Source organism: Ambystoma mexicanum, chromosome 12, assembly GCF_040938575.1.
Source record: "Ambystoma mexicanum isolate Mex_15411 chromosome 12, UKY_AmexF1_1, whole genome shotgun sequence".
Taxonomy (NCBI): Eukaryota; Metazoa; Chordata; class Amphibia; order Caudata; family Ambystomatidae; genus Ambystoma; species Ambystoma mexicanum.
Window position 1 is genome coordinate 563,957,462 of NC_090936.1, and position 15,295 is coordinate 563,972,756.

Here is a 15,295-nt window from a genome sequence, read left to right on the forward strand (position 1 = left end):
GGCCTATATCATCATGCTTGCGCAAAACGCACGAATGTGCTGTTAAAGGGGTATGCCACACACTGCACTCATTGTTTTAATGCAATATACAGCACACTTTCTGAGAAAAATTTGCTAAAAACCCACAGTGTTTGCAATGGTTTTGTAGGGTAACACAAATCCAATACGTGCACGTCACCAACAGTGCACAGGAACATTAATGCTTTGCTATTAAAAATGCCATGCTGCAATGAAAACATGTCCAACTGGCTGCACAATTTAGACCAGTGTAAACACGTAATAACATTACAGTAAAGCATGGCAGGCCACATTTAGACATACCTAGACTGATTGCATCAAAATGCCAGTCGAAGCAATAACACTCAACAAGAAGAGAACACACATTCAAGCCTGCGTCTCTGTGGCCTCTAACAACACGGCCAAACTCTTTTAAAATCTGCACGTAACTGGTCAATCCTGTTGCAGTCTTTACGTCTCCCGTTCCCTCCCAGGCTCTCTGGATGGCTCTGTTCTCTCACTTCTCTGCTAAAACTCAGGACATCCTGTCCCCCATCTCCTCTTCCTCTCCCTCTTCCTCTCTTGGTCCTGCTTTGGCCAGCCCTACTTCTCTTCCTCCTTTCTCCTCTTTCTCTCTGACAATACCTGATGAGGTTTCTAGACAAGTCCGATCTATGAAAGTGTTGTCCAAACAGTGCTCCCCTGCTCATCTAGAACCATCAAGTACCATATTGACACCCTCGCTCCAGCCTTGGCCGACTTCTGTAATCACTCTTTCACCACTGGAACGTTCCACTTTCCCCTTAAGCACTGCCTTGTGCACCCACTCCTCAAGAAGCCGTCTGCCTGCCTCGCAAACTATCGCCCAATCTCTACCACCCCTTTCCCGGGCAAACTGTTGGAAAAAAAACTGTCCATCTTCCAGCTTACCCTCCACACTGGATCTGTTGGTTGTCTCCATGACCATCAGTCTGGCTTCAGAGCTGCAAGAGGCACGGAAACTGTTCTCCTGAACACCCGTGAAGATCTGCTCTCTAACCTTGATTACAGCATTCCTTCTGTCCTCATCCTCCTTAATAATTCCTCTGCTTTCGACACAGTCAACCACGCCATCCTGATCAATCGACTCCATGAGAACCTGTACATCACAGATCAGGCCTTGAGTGGCTGACCTCCTTCCTCTTGGACTGTCCCTCCCAGGTGCAACTTGGTCCCTTTCTCTCTTCCATATCTCTCTATACCTGTGGAGTTCCCCAGGGTTCCATCCTCTCACCCTGGTTTTTCAACCTCTTCTTGGCCCCTTTGGCCCGCCTGATCCCTACATTCTCCTCTTATGTAGATGACACTCAGCTTTCCTTCAGGCTCCCCTCAGACTCCTCTCCTCTCTCTCTCACTCCTGATTATCTATCTGCGATTCTGGATTGGTGAGCATCCACCAATCTCTCCCTTAATGCCAGCAAGATGGAGATCCTTCTCATTGGGACCCCTGCCCCTGCTTTCCCTCTCACACTCTGGCTGCCCACCTTGGGCCCTCTTCCTTCGCCTTCATGTGAGGCAAAAAACGTTGTTGTCATCTTTGACTCCACTCTCTCTTTCTCTCCTCACATCTAGGACATTGCCAAGAATTCCAAATACCAACTGCTCCTCTGCAAAGGGACTCTTCCCTTTCTCACTTTCCCCCGGAAGCTCACTGTCTCCAGAGCTCTGCTTCTCTCTAGGCTGGACTACTGCAACAGACTCTTTCTCAACCTGTCTTCCTCTACTCTCTGCCCTCTGCAACTAATCCAGAACAGGACTGCGAGACTTATCCTTGGCCTCAAGCCCAGGGATCATATCTCTCCAACCCTGAAATCTCTCTACTGGCTCCCGGTTGCTGCAAGGATCAGGTTCAAGACCCTTTGCATTGTCCACAAAGCTTTCTGGGCCCAGGCCCACACTACATCCAACGCTCCCTTCCAAAATACCTTCCTTCTCAAGCCCTTCACTCAGCTACCTCCAACTCTCTATGGATTAGGCGCTTCCCCAGGTAGAGAGTGGGGGGTAGATCTCCCTCCTATGCCGGTTCCTCCCTCTGGAAAGGCCTCCCTGCCTCTCTCAAACTTGAGCTGGACCACCTGAAGATCCGGAAGCACCTAAAAACTTTCCTCTTCTCCTCTGCTTTCTCTCTCCCTCCCCTGCTGGCCTACCTGACCTTCCTGTCTGCTGTACCGACTGGTTGCTGGGCTACCATTGCTGCCCTGTTTTTCCTGCCCCTCTGCCTTGCACATCCCCCCTCCCTTTCCCCTTTCACTTCTCGCTCTCGCACCTGCATGATCTGAATGACACAAGGCCTAGTAAGATTGTGTGTCTTGTCCTCCCTCTATCTTCCCTCCCGTGTCTTGTTGCGCCTAGAAACACTTGTGTACAGGTGCGTTATAAATGACTTATATCAGTAGAAGTAAGAAATGACTAATCTGGCAGCACCCACATGCTAGTCTAGCCAGATAATTACACTTAGCAGGACTGCTTTATCAGAAAAGCCCAATTATAAAAAATAATCATACCAAACTGAGGAATAACTAGACTGGCTGCACCAACGTGCCTCTCTAGCCACTAATACCACATATCATGCCTGCTTAGCCTGTACATGGACAACCATTATGATTTGTCGCACAATCCCGCCACCCCCCCCACACAAACATCCCCTCGCCCTCCCACCTCTACCCCAACCTCCAAAATCAGCTCCTTGGCCCAGAATTACCTTCATGCCCCTCTTCTTTGTCACAGAGCTTACGTATGAGGCTCCTTCACTCATAGGTAAGTACTGGGATGAGGAACAGTGGGACTAGGAGTAATGAAGATTACAGGTAGCTAAGTCAGGCATTAACTCCATGTACCTCTACCTCATCCCAGTACTTGTGTATGAGGCACAGTGCCTCATACACAAATAGTGGGACGAGGAAGAATAGGGCTAGGAGTAATGAAGATTACCAATAAGTAATCAAGACATTAAACACAAGTAGTGGTGCTACACCATTGAGTTGACTGGGATTCAGCACTCACCCCCCCCCTTCCTGAAATGTTGGGCTATGTTGACTCGACCTGGCTGACCTTCAGAGCAGTTGCCGGACAGAACAGGACAAAGATGTTAAACGGCACCTGGTCCTGGGTTTCGCTGTTAACAAAAGCCCATCAATTACTAACAAAAAGCATTTCACTGTTAGTACCTGCATTCAAATCACAATTTTTTAGGCAATTGAAATTGTCATGTGGGTTTAGAACTTGCATGCCAGGGGAGTGATTGGAAGGGTAGAGAGGGAACAGGAGACCACTCAATTCTCGCAGCAGTCCATAAGTGGGCGCTTTCAACCTTAAAGGAGAGAGTTAACTGCTTGTAACATTGAAGCTGCACTAGAATAGTCTCACAAAAATAAGTTTGCCCCTCCCCCACCGCCCGTGAAGTTAGCGCCTCTCCCAACATTTGAAAGGTTAGCCCCCCACAATGTAGGTTTTGTTGCACCGCTGAACGCAAGCACACACACCATTCACCATATAAACACATGGACACCCAGCCATCCATGCATTTAAGTGTGCACTTTCACCATACAGGCACACCCAGGCAGCCACCCGTACATTTAAGTGTGCGCCCTTTCACCATACACTCACATACGCAGCCGTCATGGGGCTGAGGGGAGCCCCATTACTTCAAAAAGAAATGTTTTCGTTTTGAAGTCACTTTGATTTCATAAAGAAATAATTTCCGTTAAGGACTGAACCATAACGGAAATAATGTCTTTATGAATGCAGAGTGACTTCAAAAAGATACTGGGCCTCATTAGATGTTTGGCGGTAGCCTTGCCGGTAAAACCGGCAGGCTGCCACCAAACTTCCAAGAATTTCCGGCGCCTGCGAATGGGCAATTTCCGGGTCATTACGGCCCTGCCGGACCCAGTAATTGCCCATTTGCGGGCGCCGGAATGGAATGCTCACCATTCCCATTCGTCCCGATAGGGCTCAATGGGAATGGAGAGGTCGGATGCACTAGGCACCGTTATAAACGGTGCCAGTGCATCCGACATGCTGTTCTCGTAGGTGTCGCTCTGCCCGCCAGGTCATACCTGGCGGGCAGAAAGGCACCCTCGAGCACAACTCGTAGTTTGCCGGTCCGGGAACTACAGTACTGGCAAGCTTACCGGTACCATAGTACCCGGGCCGACAAACTTATGATGAGGCCCACTGTTTCTGTTTGAAGTCATAGGGCTTCACTACCCCATGACCTGGAGGCCTTCACCCTAGGGTCTTCCATTGTAGGGGGTGGGATATCCCTTGTACTTTAAAAAGAAAGTTTCTTTTTGTAGACACTCTGCCTTCATAAAGAAATTATTTCCGTTACAGAAATAATTTCTTTATGAATGCAAAGTGAAATCAAAAAGAAAAAAAAATATTTTTTTTTTTAGAAAAAAAAAATATTTTTCATTTTTTTTCTCTTCAAGTGGGGGCCCCTCCCAGGACATGTGCTGGTGGGGCCCCCCGCACCGCGGGGGCTGTGGGGCCCCCTGTTATGCCAGTGTGTGGATGACGCACAGGGGTCATGAGCCATGTGTACTGGGGATATCCAGAATCACCTGCAGGGGAGAGAAAGCAGGTTTGGGGACAAGTTAAGCTCAGTGGGTGTACAGAGCTCGGTCATCAATGTCATTTTGTCATACTTGTCATTTGGTCAATAACATTGTGGAGTGTACTGTGCTACGAGCAGCATTGAATCAATGAGGTACTCACAACTTGGTACGCCTCTGTTTCAGTATGTAACAGTACTCATTCACTTGTCACTGGGTAAGGGGGCCCTTCCATCTGCTTGTGCATGCGAGAAGTGGCTACCTCACGTGTCATTGCCATTCCCTTTGGCTGCAGTTGCATTTGCTGGTTGACCCTTTTCTGTACTGTTCTCCATGTATTTCCTTGGCCATTCAGGGGACAGGGTTTGTGGGATGTACATTGCCATTAATCAGACTACTTATGTGTGGTGCATTTGTGGATGTGGCAACTTTTGTGTTACATTTGCATGACTGTCGGGTGGGCAGGGTGGGATGTCTGTACTGTGTCAGTGTTGGAAGCCATAGTGCTACTCACACAGGAGGCTTTGTGGTGGTAGGCCTTCCATATGTCACTGTGCTGCCACATGTCTTTTACATCCTGAATGGTTGTCTTTTGCTGTGTTGGACATGTCCAAGGTTTCTCGTGCAAGGTACTTGATTGGAAATGCTGCACTAATGGTGCTGCCTATTGAGATTCAGGGATTTCATTGTGTGTGACCAGCCCCATCAGTTGTGGATTAACATGCATTATGGTATACATTTGTACTCAACCAGCAGCCATGTGTTTTGCCCTCGGTGCCTTTCCATGTACGCTGGCAGGGTACTGTTGCGCAGGACCATGGAGTCGTGGGTGGATCCTGGGTAGCGGGCACAGCAGTGGCTGAAGGCGAGGTCAGGGCCACATATCATCTGCACATTCAGGGAATGGTACTGTTTCCGGTTTCTGTAGGCTGTCTCATGTGCCTGGGGTGGTACGAGTGCTACATATGTGCAGTCCAGGACTGCTATTACATTCGGGACTTGGGCAATGGCATGGAATTGACCATTCAGCTGGTTCACCTGTGCCTGTGTGGCTGGCAATGCGATGTGCTCATTCACATGATTCAACAGTGCATCCAGCACGTTTCCCAGCATGGCACTGAATGTGGACTGGGCCATGCCATGCATCATGGCAACGGTGTGTTGATAGCTGCCAGTCCCGAGGAATTGCAGCACATACACGAGCTTCAGTAGCGGAGGACATAGCAAAAACAAAGAGGTGGTGGCTGGAAGGTTTAGAATTAATCTTAACCACTGGCAATGCTCTGAGCAACCCTCCAGACCACCGTTCTTCGCCTACCAAGCCATTACAGAAGGGAAAGACCATATGCAAATCAGGCTTAGCCCCACTCCAAAAGGGGCAGTCCAGCCCGAACTGCTAGGCCACATCCCTTCTGCACGAGACCACAAGCATCCCCAAACATGTTTCGCCCTTGTTGGGGCTCATCAGTGAGGAGTAGCTTGGGTCTCTAGGCCCAGCAGGCACGGGACCCACGTCTGGGCATACCCGTCCCACTCGGGGTGACATAGCAAAAACAAAGAGGTGATGGCTGGAAGATTTAGAATTAATTTTAACCACTCGCAATGCTCTGAGCAACCCTCCAGACCACCGTTCTTTGCCTGCCAAGCCATTACAGAAGGGAAAGACCATATGCAAATCAGGCTATAACGTGCTGTCCAGGCATGACCCTCCATCTGCGTGGCATTGGTTCCCTGCCATAAATCTGCAACCTACTTTGATGTGCTGCCGGCGGCGGCTCACGCCTCGCCGCCCCGCAGTCCAATGACTGCTCGACCTCCAATGAGCAGAGGCTGCCTTCCCTTCGTCTCTCCCAGCAGCACTCAACCTCCGCTCTACCGGAAAAAGGCAGCTCTGCTCCTCACCATGTTTCCCCATCAGGCAGGCTCACAGTGCGATACAGTAGTGGCCCTTCTGCTCAGCCTTCATGGTCTCAGCGGCATACCTTGATTCTGCAGCCGTGCCCTGGAGCAAGCTCTTCACATGTGGTCCACCCAGCAGCCAAGTGGTTCCGACATCAGTGTCTCCTGAAGCCAGATGATTTACACCCTCTAGGAAGGGTTATTGTCATGCAGATATTCCTGGGTTGCAGAGCTCCCGATTCAGGCAGCCATTTTCAGCATTGCACAACAGCGCCCCCCATTTACTATTTATACATTTTCATCATCCTCGTTATTTACAAAATCTACTTCAAGGTCTTGTTGTGCTCTTAATAATTTTTCAGCCGTATGCATATACTTTAATCACTCAGATCCATTTACATTCCTACTATTCAAAGCATATACCACAAAAATCAAGACAGAAATACATCTACACATTCTCATACACATTTTTAAATCCATTATTTTGTTTAAAAGTCTGAATAACAATTCTCAATGTTTGTGCAATCCCCCCTTTCGACTGGCATGAACTGCTATTCCCTAGGGCACACTTATGATTTTAAGACTGCTTTTCCCTAGGTGTCAGTGGAAGGACTCTGATGTCTCTTTGCACGTCATGGACATGGATCCAATTTGTGTTGCCTTCCACTTTGAATGCAGTTGGTGTAGCAAAGATCACTTGATGAGGCCCATCTAAATGCCATTCATTCCAACGGCAAACAAAAGAACGCACATAGATGGATTCTGCGGGGAGTAGCAATCGTTGCTGCCAATCTTGTTTCTTGTCATCGTTTCCTGTTGCTTGCTGATGTGATGCTGTAACCTGTGAAGACACAATGCTAACACTCCTTGTTAAGGCCCTAGGTTATTCCCCAAACTCTTCTCCAAGAATCTCTGCTGATTTATATGCATCTGAATTTGTGTGTGTTGTGGAACTGCAACAAATCTACCTCGGGGGGTTGGTAGGGGTTGCAATCTGACTCCCGTTACTGCCTAATATCTCAGCAAATATATATCTCAGGATCTCAGGGTGCTGTGCACTGCACTGTGTTACTGCCAAACTGCTCTGCTACACACACACATACCAAACACTAAGAAATAGACACAAGAATGAAACACAAAAAAGTCAATACAGTTATGACAAGGAATACATTTTTCATGCATACCAAGGCATGCTAAAATACACTATTAGCAAAACCAAATGTGCACCCTTTCTGCATAGGTGCAAATCTACAATGCAATGCAAATGAATGCAATCTACAATTGCCAGTTCTTCTGGCTTCTATGCAAGCAGCCTAATTACTCAGTCCTGCTGAATCTAAATGCATTGCAGCCTAGTAACAACAAAGTGTCCTAATAACAATGCTAAACTTCAGAAAGTTCCATCATCAACATTTCTCTCTCTCTCTCATCACACACACCACTTTTCACACTCTCTCTCTCAATGATACCATCCCTGTCTGATCTCCCCTTCTATCAAACCAAAAGCTCTGTGTGAGTGTGTGTCCTAATTCCCCAATGAGCCATCCTCCCCTTTTGCAAGAACTGCAAGCAGCCCCCACCGATCTGCATCTATCGGGCTTCTCTCTCTTGGCTCCTCAGCGGTCTGCATCTGCTGCTCTCCCTGCCAGATCCATCTCGAACTCTGCTCTCCCCTCTCAATCAGACTGCATCTGCTGGTGTCATTCCAAAGGCTTCCCAAAAAGGCTTCCCCTCTGCCAAAGCCATCCTATTCTGATTCTACTGCCTCTTGACCCCAGGATATACTGTGAAATGACGTACATACATCTCTATGGTAACATCAAACATTCACTCTCTCTGTCAAGCCGGCATTTCTAAAAGCGGACAGCGCCTAAAGGTCTGTCAATGTCAGTCATGCACTCTCTAGTTCACTGTGACATCTCAAAGCATATCTTGTACATGTCCTATGGCCTTCTTCTCTGTCTTACAAAATCATACTCTCCCTCTTGTCAGCTAAAAACTTCTTTCTCTCCACTGAAATCCCTCACTCCCTGCAGTCCTTCCCACCTTTCTGTCTTTCTGCGAACACAAGGCCCAATGATGCTGATAAAGCCAGGCTGCATTTCCTCTGCTCGGGCAAAAGTTACAACCTCCCTGCCAAGACTATGTTTACACATTCCTGCTCACAGCCTACCATAACAATTCTCTGCATACAGAGTGGAGCTGCTAACTGTCTCAGAATGGCTTAAAGAGCCAGTTCCATGCATTCTCTCTATAGTGCCTAAATAACATAACTAATCAAACCCTTCATATAACAGGGCCTATTTCTCTCTTTAAATACATGAATAATGGCTTTCAAAATGCAGCATAGCAAAGCGGATATTATGGATATATCTGTCTCTGCATATCTGAAATTGGCTCATGACAAACAGCCAGGCCCAATATCTTATCTAGACTAACAAACTCCCCTTTTGGCATAAGATTATTTCAGATAACAATCCCTAATAAGATCAATCAGATCTCTATCAGTGTGATCAAAATGGCAAATGCATTTCTACAAGTGTGTCAGAATTCAAAACTGATGCCAATCTTATGACAGAAATCCTAATGTAGCAGTTCAAGAGAAAGTCAAGTCAAAAAGGTGTGAAGCCAACTATGCATTCACTCTACAAGCAGAAATATTCAAAACGAAAATAAAGCATGGACAATGCAAGTGTACTGTGGACATCAAGATGGATTCAATTCCAATGTGTCAAGCACAAAATGACAATATTTCACTTTCAAAGTGTAAAGGTGACAAGGTGTCAAAGTCAGTAGCCAAACAGGCAAGTTCAATACATTTCAAGTCAGTAGCCAAACAGGCAAGTTCAATACATTTCAGGTCAGTGCATACATTCAGTGTATACATTCAGTTAATTGGTCATGCAGGCCAATCCGTTCAATTCCAGTTCAGTGGTCTCCTCACCGGCCCCAGATTCCAGTCTCTCATGCACTGCATGTCAGTCTGTGGACAAATCAGCCAGATCAGTTCAGGTTGTAGCCAAACAGTATGTATGTCCTCACATCTGCGCAAAATGCCAATGTCAAAAGCGGCTCAGTGTCAGTGAAAAGGTTTCAGCAAAGGAATGTCAACAAGGCTTGTCAACAAAGCGATGTGTCAACAAATGTGTTCACAAATGTCAACAAAGAGTGTGTTCAGCAAAAGTGTTCAGCAAAAGAATGGGCATCAAACCATAGCCCACCATGGCGAAGTAGTGGTTCCAGAAAGCTAGTGGAACCAGTGTGTGTCCTCGCAAACGGACAATCTTCAGTGACCATATTAGAGAGCCTCACTGCGTCGGCTCTCTCACAACAGGTGACAGATGTTTCCTCAGAGCAAATCATGTTCACTGCTGCAAGCTTCCGTTGGTGACAATCAAACAGATTCTCAAGCACTTTCCTCACTCACCCTATCTCCAAAACTCTCCCTAGTCTATCCTTTTGATACTGCATGTATCATTCACAGTGGTGTCTCGCACCCTTCAGATGACAACTCTCCTTTGGCAATGCAATGGGCCATCACATATGCCAAAGATTCAGATCAGAGCACTATCATGCTCCCTCCTTCCATGCCATTCCAGTCTCCACCTCTTCACATGAGTGACCAGCCAACGTTGGTGTCTGTCAAGTGCAGATTTCAAAGCACTATGGTGTCGGATCAGTGACCTCTTGCTCACTCCCACAAGAGCCAAAGAACTTCACTTCTCTCCAAACGTAGTTTAGCACGGGGAAATGAATTGCGTAACCAGAGCGTGTCTTCCCAGCTCATTTGCATCCCTCACCTGTTGTTCCCTAGCCCGAAGCCTGTGACCTCTCCGTCCTCGAGTCACAAGGTAAGACATTTCAGATGGATTCTCTTATCTCGCTGCAGATTACAATGCAGCCCACATGACGATTTCTCTCCTTTGCTGAACATCTTTCAAAGAATGCTGCAAGGTGTCAATTCTCACAACAGTCAGGATCTTCACTTCCCATGGCACTTCAGTTGTCAGCCAGGAAATCGGTCAGCAAACAAACTTCTGAGTACTTCTCAGAGCAGAGCCAATGACAAAGCTCAAACCCCAAGGCCTCAAACAAGAGACATTCCCAAGACGTCTTGCTGCAAAACGTGGCAAAAGTCAGATGGTGTCACATCACAAGGTGACAAAATCTTCAAAACAGATGCAATGGTGTCAGCCATTATGGATCTTGAACAAACGGTCATCAAGGTCTGGTCAATTCGGTCTGGTCAATTTTGCAGTCGTCATGCACTGCTGTCAATCATGGTCTGGTCAGCAAGTCTGCAATCTCGGCATCTCTGCATCTTTCTTTTCAGGTGTCACTCAAGGAAAACAAAAGGTGCAAGTATCAGTTCTCTCAGATTCAGGTGTATTCAAGCCAAAACAGAACAGCATTTCCCATTGTGCTTCAGTGCACATAGCTAGGTCTAAACTCCCAATGTCTCTCAAAAGACATCAATGCTAATTTCTCAGTGTCTGCCCAATGTCAGTGTGCGTCAATGTCTGATTCAGTGTACCAGTGCATCTGTCTAACCAAGCCTGTCCCTCTATGCTGCATGATGCATTTCTCCAGCTGCCATCTCTATCCTTTTCAAAACAAAAGGAAACAAACCATTTCAAATAATTCAGAAATTTCAAAACTGCATTCCTCTGTGTCAAAACCTTCTATTGTCAATCAATCCATCTCCCTTTTGAACATCAATGATTCACTCTCAATCCATTCATGTTCACAAAACAGCTGCATTTCACACAATTGCACTCCATGTCCTGCAAAAGCATTGCTCTTCATATTCAATAAGCATTCAGTGTTCTCTCAGCCTATTGCCTCAAAACAGTCTCCTGCTAATGTTGTGCAATGCTTCGGCAGCATTGTTAATTCTATCCATGTGTTCTCTCTTCAAACTGAAAATATTCAAAGAATGCAGCCTCTCAAAACAGCCCAATGTCACACGATTCACTAAGCATGCTCTTCTCTTTCCCTCTAAAGGCCAAATGCTGCTGCCATCAATTCTGTCAAAAATGCCATTACAAATGCCATTGTCAAGACCCTTCACATCATAGATTTTCACCATCTCATCTCTTCCCATAAACTCAGAATGCAAATCAAAATGCTTCACATAACTCTTCCCATGCACATGTGCTTTCAAAGAACCATCATTAGGACTGAATCCTTCACAATACAAATCTACAAAGGAAATCCCTCTATGCATCATTTCTGGCAAACTACACATGTCTGGTAAAAATGCACTGTCCATATTCTCTACATTCTGTTGCCCTGCAGATCTAGTCAAAGCTCGGCTGTGAATTTGTGCACAGATTCCAACAACAAATGAATCCAAAACAAAGGTCGGATTCCAATTCAAAAATGTCTGCGAACATCAACAAAGGTCATCAAGCATCGTCAAAAATAACACGATTCTCTAGCCTGACAAATATATGTACATGTGTTTTCAAAACAATCGCCAGTCATAAAAAAACTGCTCTGACAATTCAATTTAAAAAAATCCCGGATTCCTCAAAACAAGGAGTCAGACAACCAGGTTCCCCGTGAACAAAGCTGTGGACAAAGAGCTCTCTCTAATTCAAAGGATCCCCAAGACAAAACATCAATACAGAACAGAAAATACAGCTAAAACAAGAATACAAACACAGCCAGCTGCACACAATGTTCGAACCTTGCCTCATGCCAAGTCGATCAGTGGATCAGATGCCAGCTGCAAAAATCTACCTCGGAGGTGGTACAATCTGACCCCCGTTACTGCCTAATATCTGAGCAACTATATATCTCAGGATCTCAGAACGGTGTGCACAGCACTGTGTTACTACCAAACTGCTCTGCTACACACACACATGCCAAACACTAAGAAATAGACACAATAATGAAACACACAAAAGTCAACACAGTTATAACAAGGAATACATTTATTCATGCATAGCAAGGCATGGTCAAATACACTGCTAGCAAAACCGAATTTGCACCCTTTCTGCAAAGGTGAAAATCTACAATGCAATGCAAATGAAAGCAATCTACAATTGGCAGTTATTCTGGCTTCTATGCAAGCAGCCTAATTACTCAGTCCTGCTGAATCTAAATGCATTGCAGCCTAGTAACAACAATGCAGTCTAATAACAATGCCAAGCGTCAGCAAGCTCTATCATTAAAATGTCTCTCTCTCTCTCATCACACTTCACACTCTCTCGCTCAATGAGACAATCCCTGTCTGATCTCCCCTTCTATCAAACCAAAAGCTCTGTGCAGGTGTATGTCCTAAATCCCCATTGAACCATACTCCCCTTTTGCAAGAACTGCAGGCAGCCCCCACCGATCTGCATCTATCGGGCCTCTCTCTCTTGACCCCTCAGTGGTCTGCATCTGCTGCTCTCCCTGCCAGATCGATCTCAAACTCTCCTCTCCCCTCTCAATCAGTCTGCATCTGCTGGTGTCATTCCAAAGGCTTCCCAAAAAGGCTTCCCCTGTGCCAAAGCCATCAGATTCTACTGCCTCCTGACCCCTGGATATACTGCCCAATGACGTACATACATCTCTATGGTAACATCAAGCATTCACTCTCTCTGTCAAGCCAGCATTTCTAAAAGTGGACAGCACCTAAAGGTCTGTCAAGGTCAGTATTGTACTCTGTAGTTCACTGTGTTCTAGTCACTGTGACATCTCAAAGCAGATCTTGTACATGTCCTATGGCCTTCTTCGTTGTCTTACAAAATCATGCTCTCCCTCTCATCAGCTAAGAGCTTCTTTCTCTCCACCGAAATCCCTCACTCCCTGCAGTCCTCCCCACCTTGCTGTCTGTCAGCGCTGTCTGCGAACACAAGGCCCAAGGATGCTGATAAAGCCAGGCCGCATTCCCGCTGCTCGGGCAAAAGTTACGACCTCCCTGCCAAGACTGTTTACACATTCCTGCTCACAGCCTACCATAACAATTCTCAGCGTACATAGTTGAGCTGCGAACTGTCTCAGAATGGCTTAAAGAGCCAGTTCCATGCATTCTCTCTATAGTGCCTAAATAACATAACTAAGCAAACCCTTCATGTAACAGGGCCTATTTCTCTCTTCAAATACATGAATAATGGGTTTCAAAATGCAGCATAGCAAAGCGGATATTATGGATATATCTGTCTCTGCATATCTGATATTTGCTCATGACAAAATAACAGCTAGGCCCAATATCTTATCTGGACTAACAGTGTGGGTGAGAGTGGTGTATACAATCTATGGCCTGTCACTATTGCATGTGGACTGGACTGGTGACCTTTCACTGGCTTATTTTGTAAGTAAAACAGGGCCAACGGAAGACAGTACAATCATCATTTTCTCAATTCACTACATAATTTAGACAACTCTATTTTAAGAAAACCATTAAGTGTTTCCACTATTCCATTGGCTTTTGGGTGATAAACAGAGCACAACCTGTGCTTGATCCCCAGAAGTGATGTAATGTCAGCAAATAATGCATAAAAAAATGGGTCCCATTAACTGATCTCAGGACCACACTTCTCCCCCCCCCGTGAAAATACCTTCCTCACCAAAATGTTAGCTGCTGATTTTGCATCAGGGTGCACACAGGGACCAACCTGTAGCCATCAGAAAAATGGGCATACAATTACAATCAAATACTCCTGTATCAAAGTCAAAGTCGATATGAAGTTCTCTGAAAGGACCTTAAGGCCAGGGTATTGCCCCTCTCACTGCTTTCATGGTGTTACCAGGATTGCATTCTTTACAAACTATACAATTCCGCACAAACCTTCTTACATGTTTGTGAATGTTTGGTATAAACCACTCCTCCTGGAGTTCTGTTGCTATTTGTTGTCAAGACAGATATGCCGGGTAATGTAATTTCTCTAAAGCCACAAGAAGCAGCTATACAGGCATTACTAACTTCTCTATCAGCTCCTGTCTCTACAAAAAATCTGCGGCCGACAGTATACGTCCAGTCCTTGCCCAGAGCTCCTTCTCCTCTTGAGGTGAATATGCCACTTGCTTTGCTGCTCTGTCTGCAGCATCATTACCAACCGCTATTAAATCAGTTCTGTTAGTATGCGCCGTGCACTTCACTATTCCTCCCTCGACAGGCAATGTTGGTGCTTTGAATAGTCTGATAGCAGTATGGCAGGCTGAACAGGGGTCCTATCAAATCTTTTAAACCCTCTTCTCTGCCATCAAGATAACCCAGAATGTACCATGGAGGTGACATACGCAGAGTCAGATTAGATAGTGACTGCCTTCCCCTTACTCATCTCTAGCGCTTTGATGAATGCCACTAGTTTCGCTGCTTGTGCAGAATAATGTGAAGGCAGTCGTTTCTCCACTCCAACCTGGTATTCACATCCGTAAGGCCTACAAACACCACTCAAGTGTGCCTCTCACCAGTGTCCTGATTAATTGTCAACAACCCGTCAACAAGGAGTACCTCACCCCCTTTCAAGGCATCCTCCTTAAAATTCAGCCTCTATTCCTCTTCTCCCTCATAAATTACACAGTCAGGGACAAAGTCATTAGGTTTCACTGGTTTGGCTAAAAATGTCACTGGATTGACTAGGTAACACCTTACCGGATGTATGGAAGCATTTGTCAAAATAACATCATCCCGTGGCACTCTTTAGGTTATCAAAGTCGACTAAGATTTTCCCAAGATTGCGTAAACTGCATGTTCCACATACGTCACTGGGCAGCCCGTAGTAATGGTTTAAGACTTTTTTCTTGCAAGGGCTGCTGCTGCAAGAGCTTGTTCACATAGGAACTGACCATGCATAACTGAATCTAAAAGC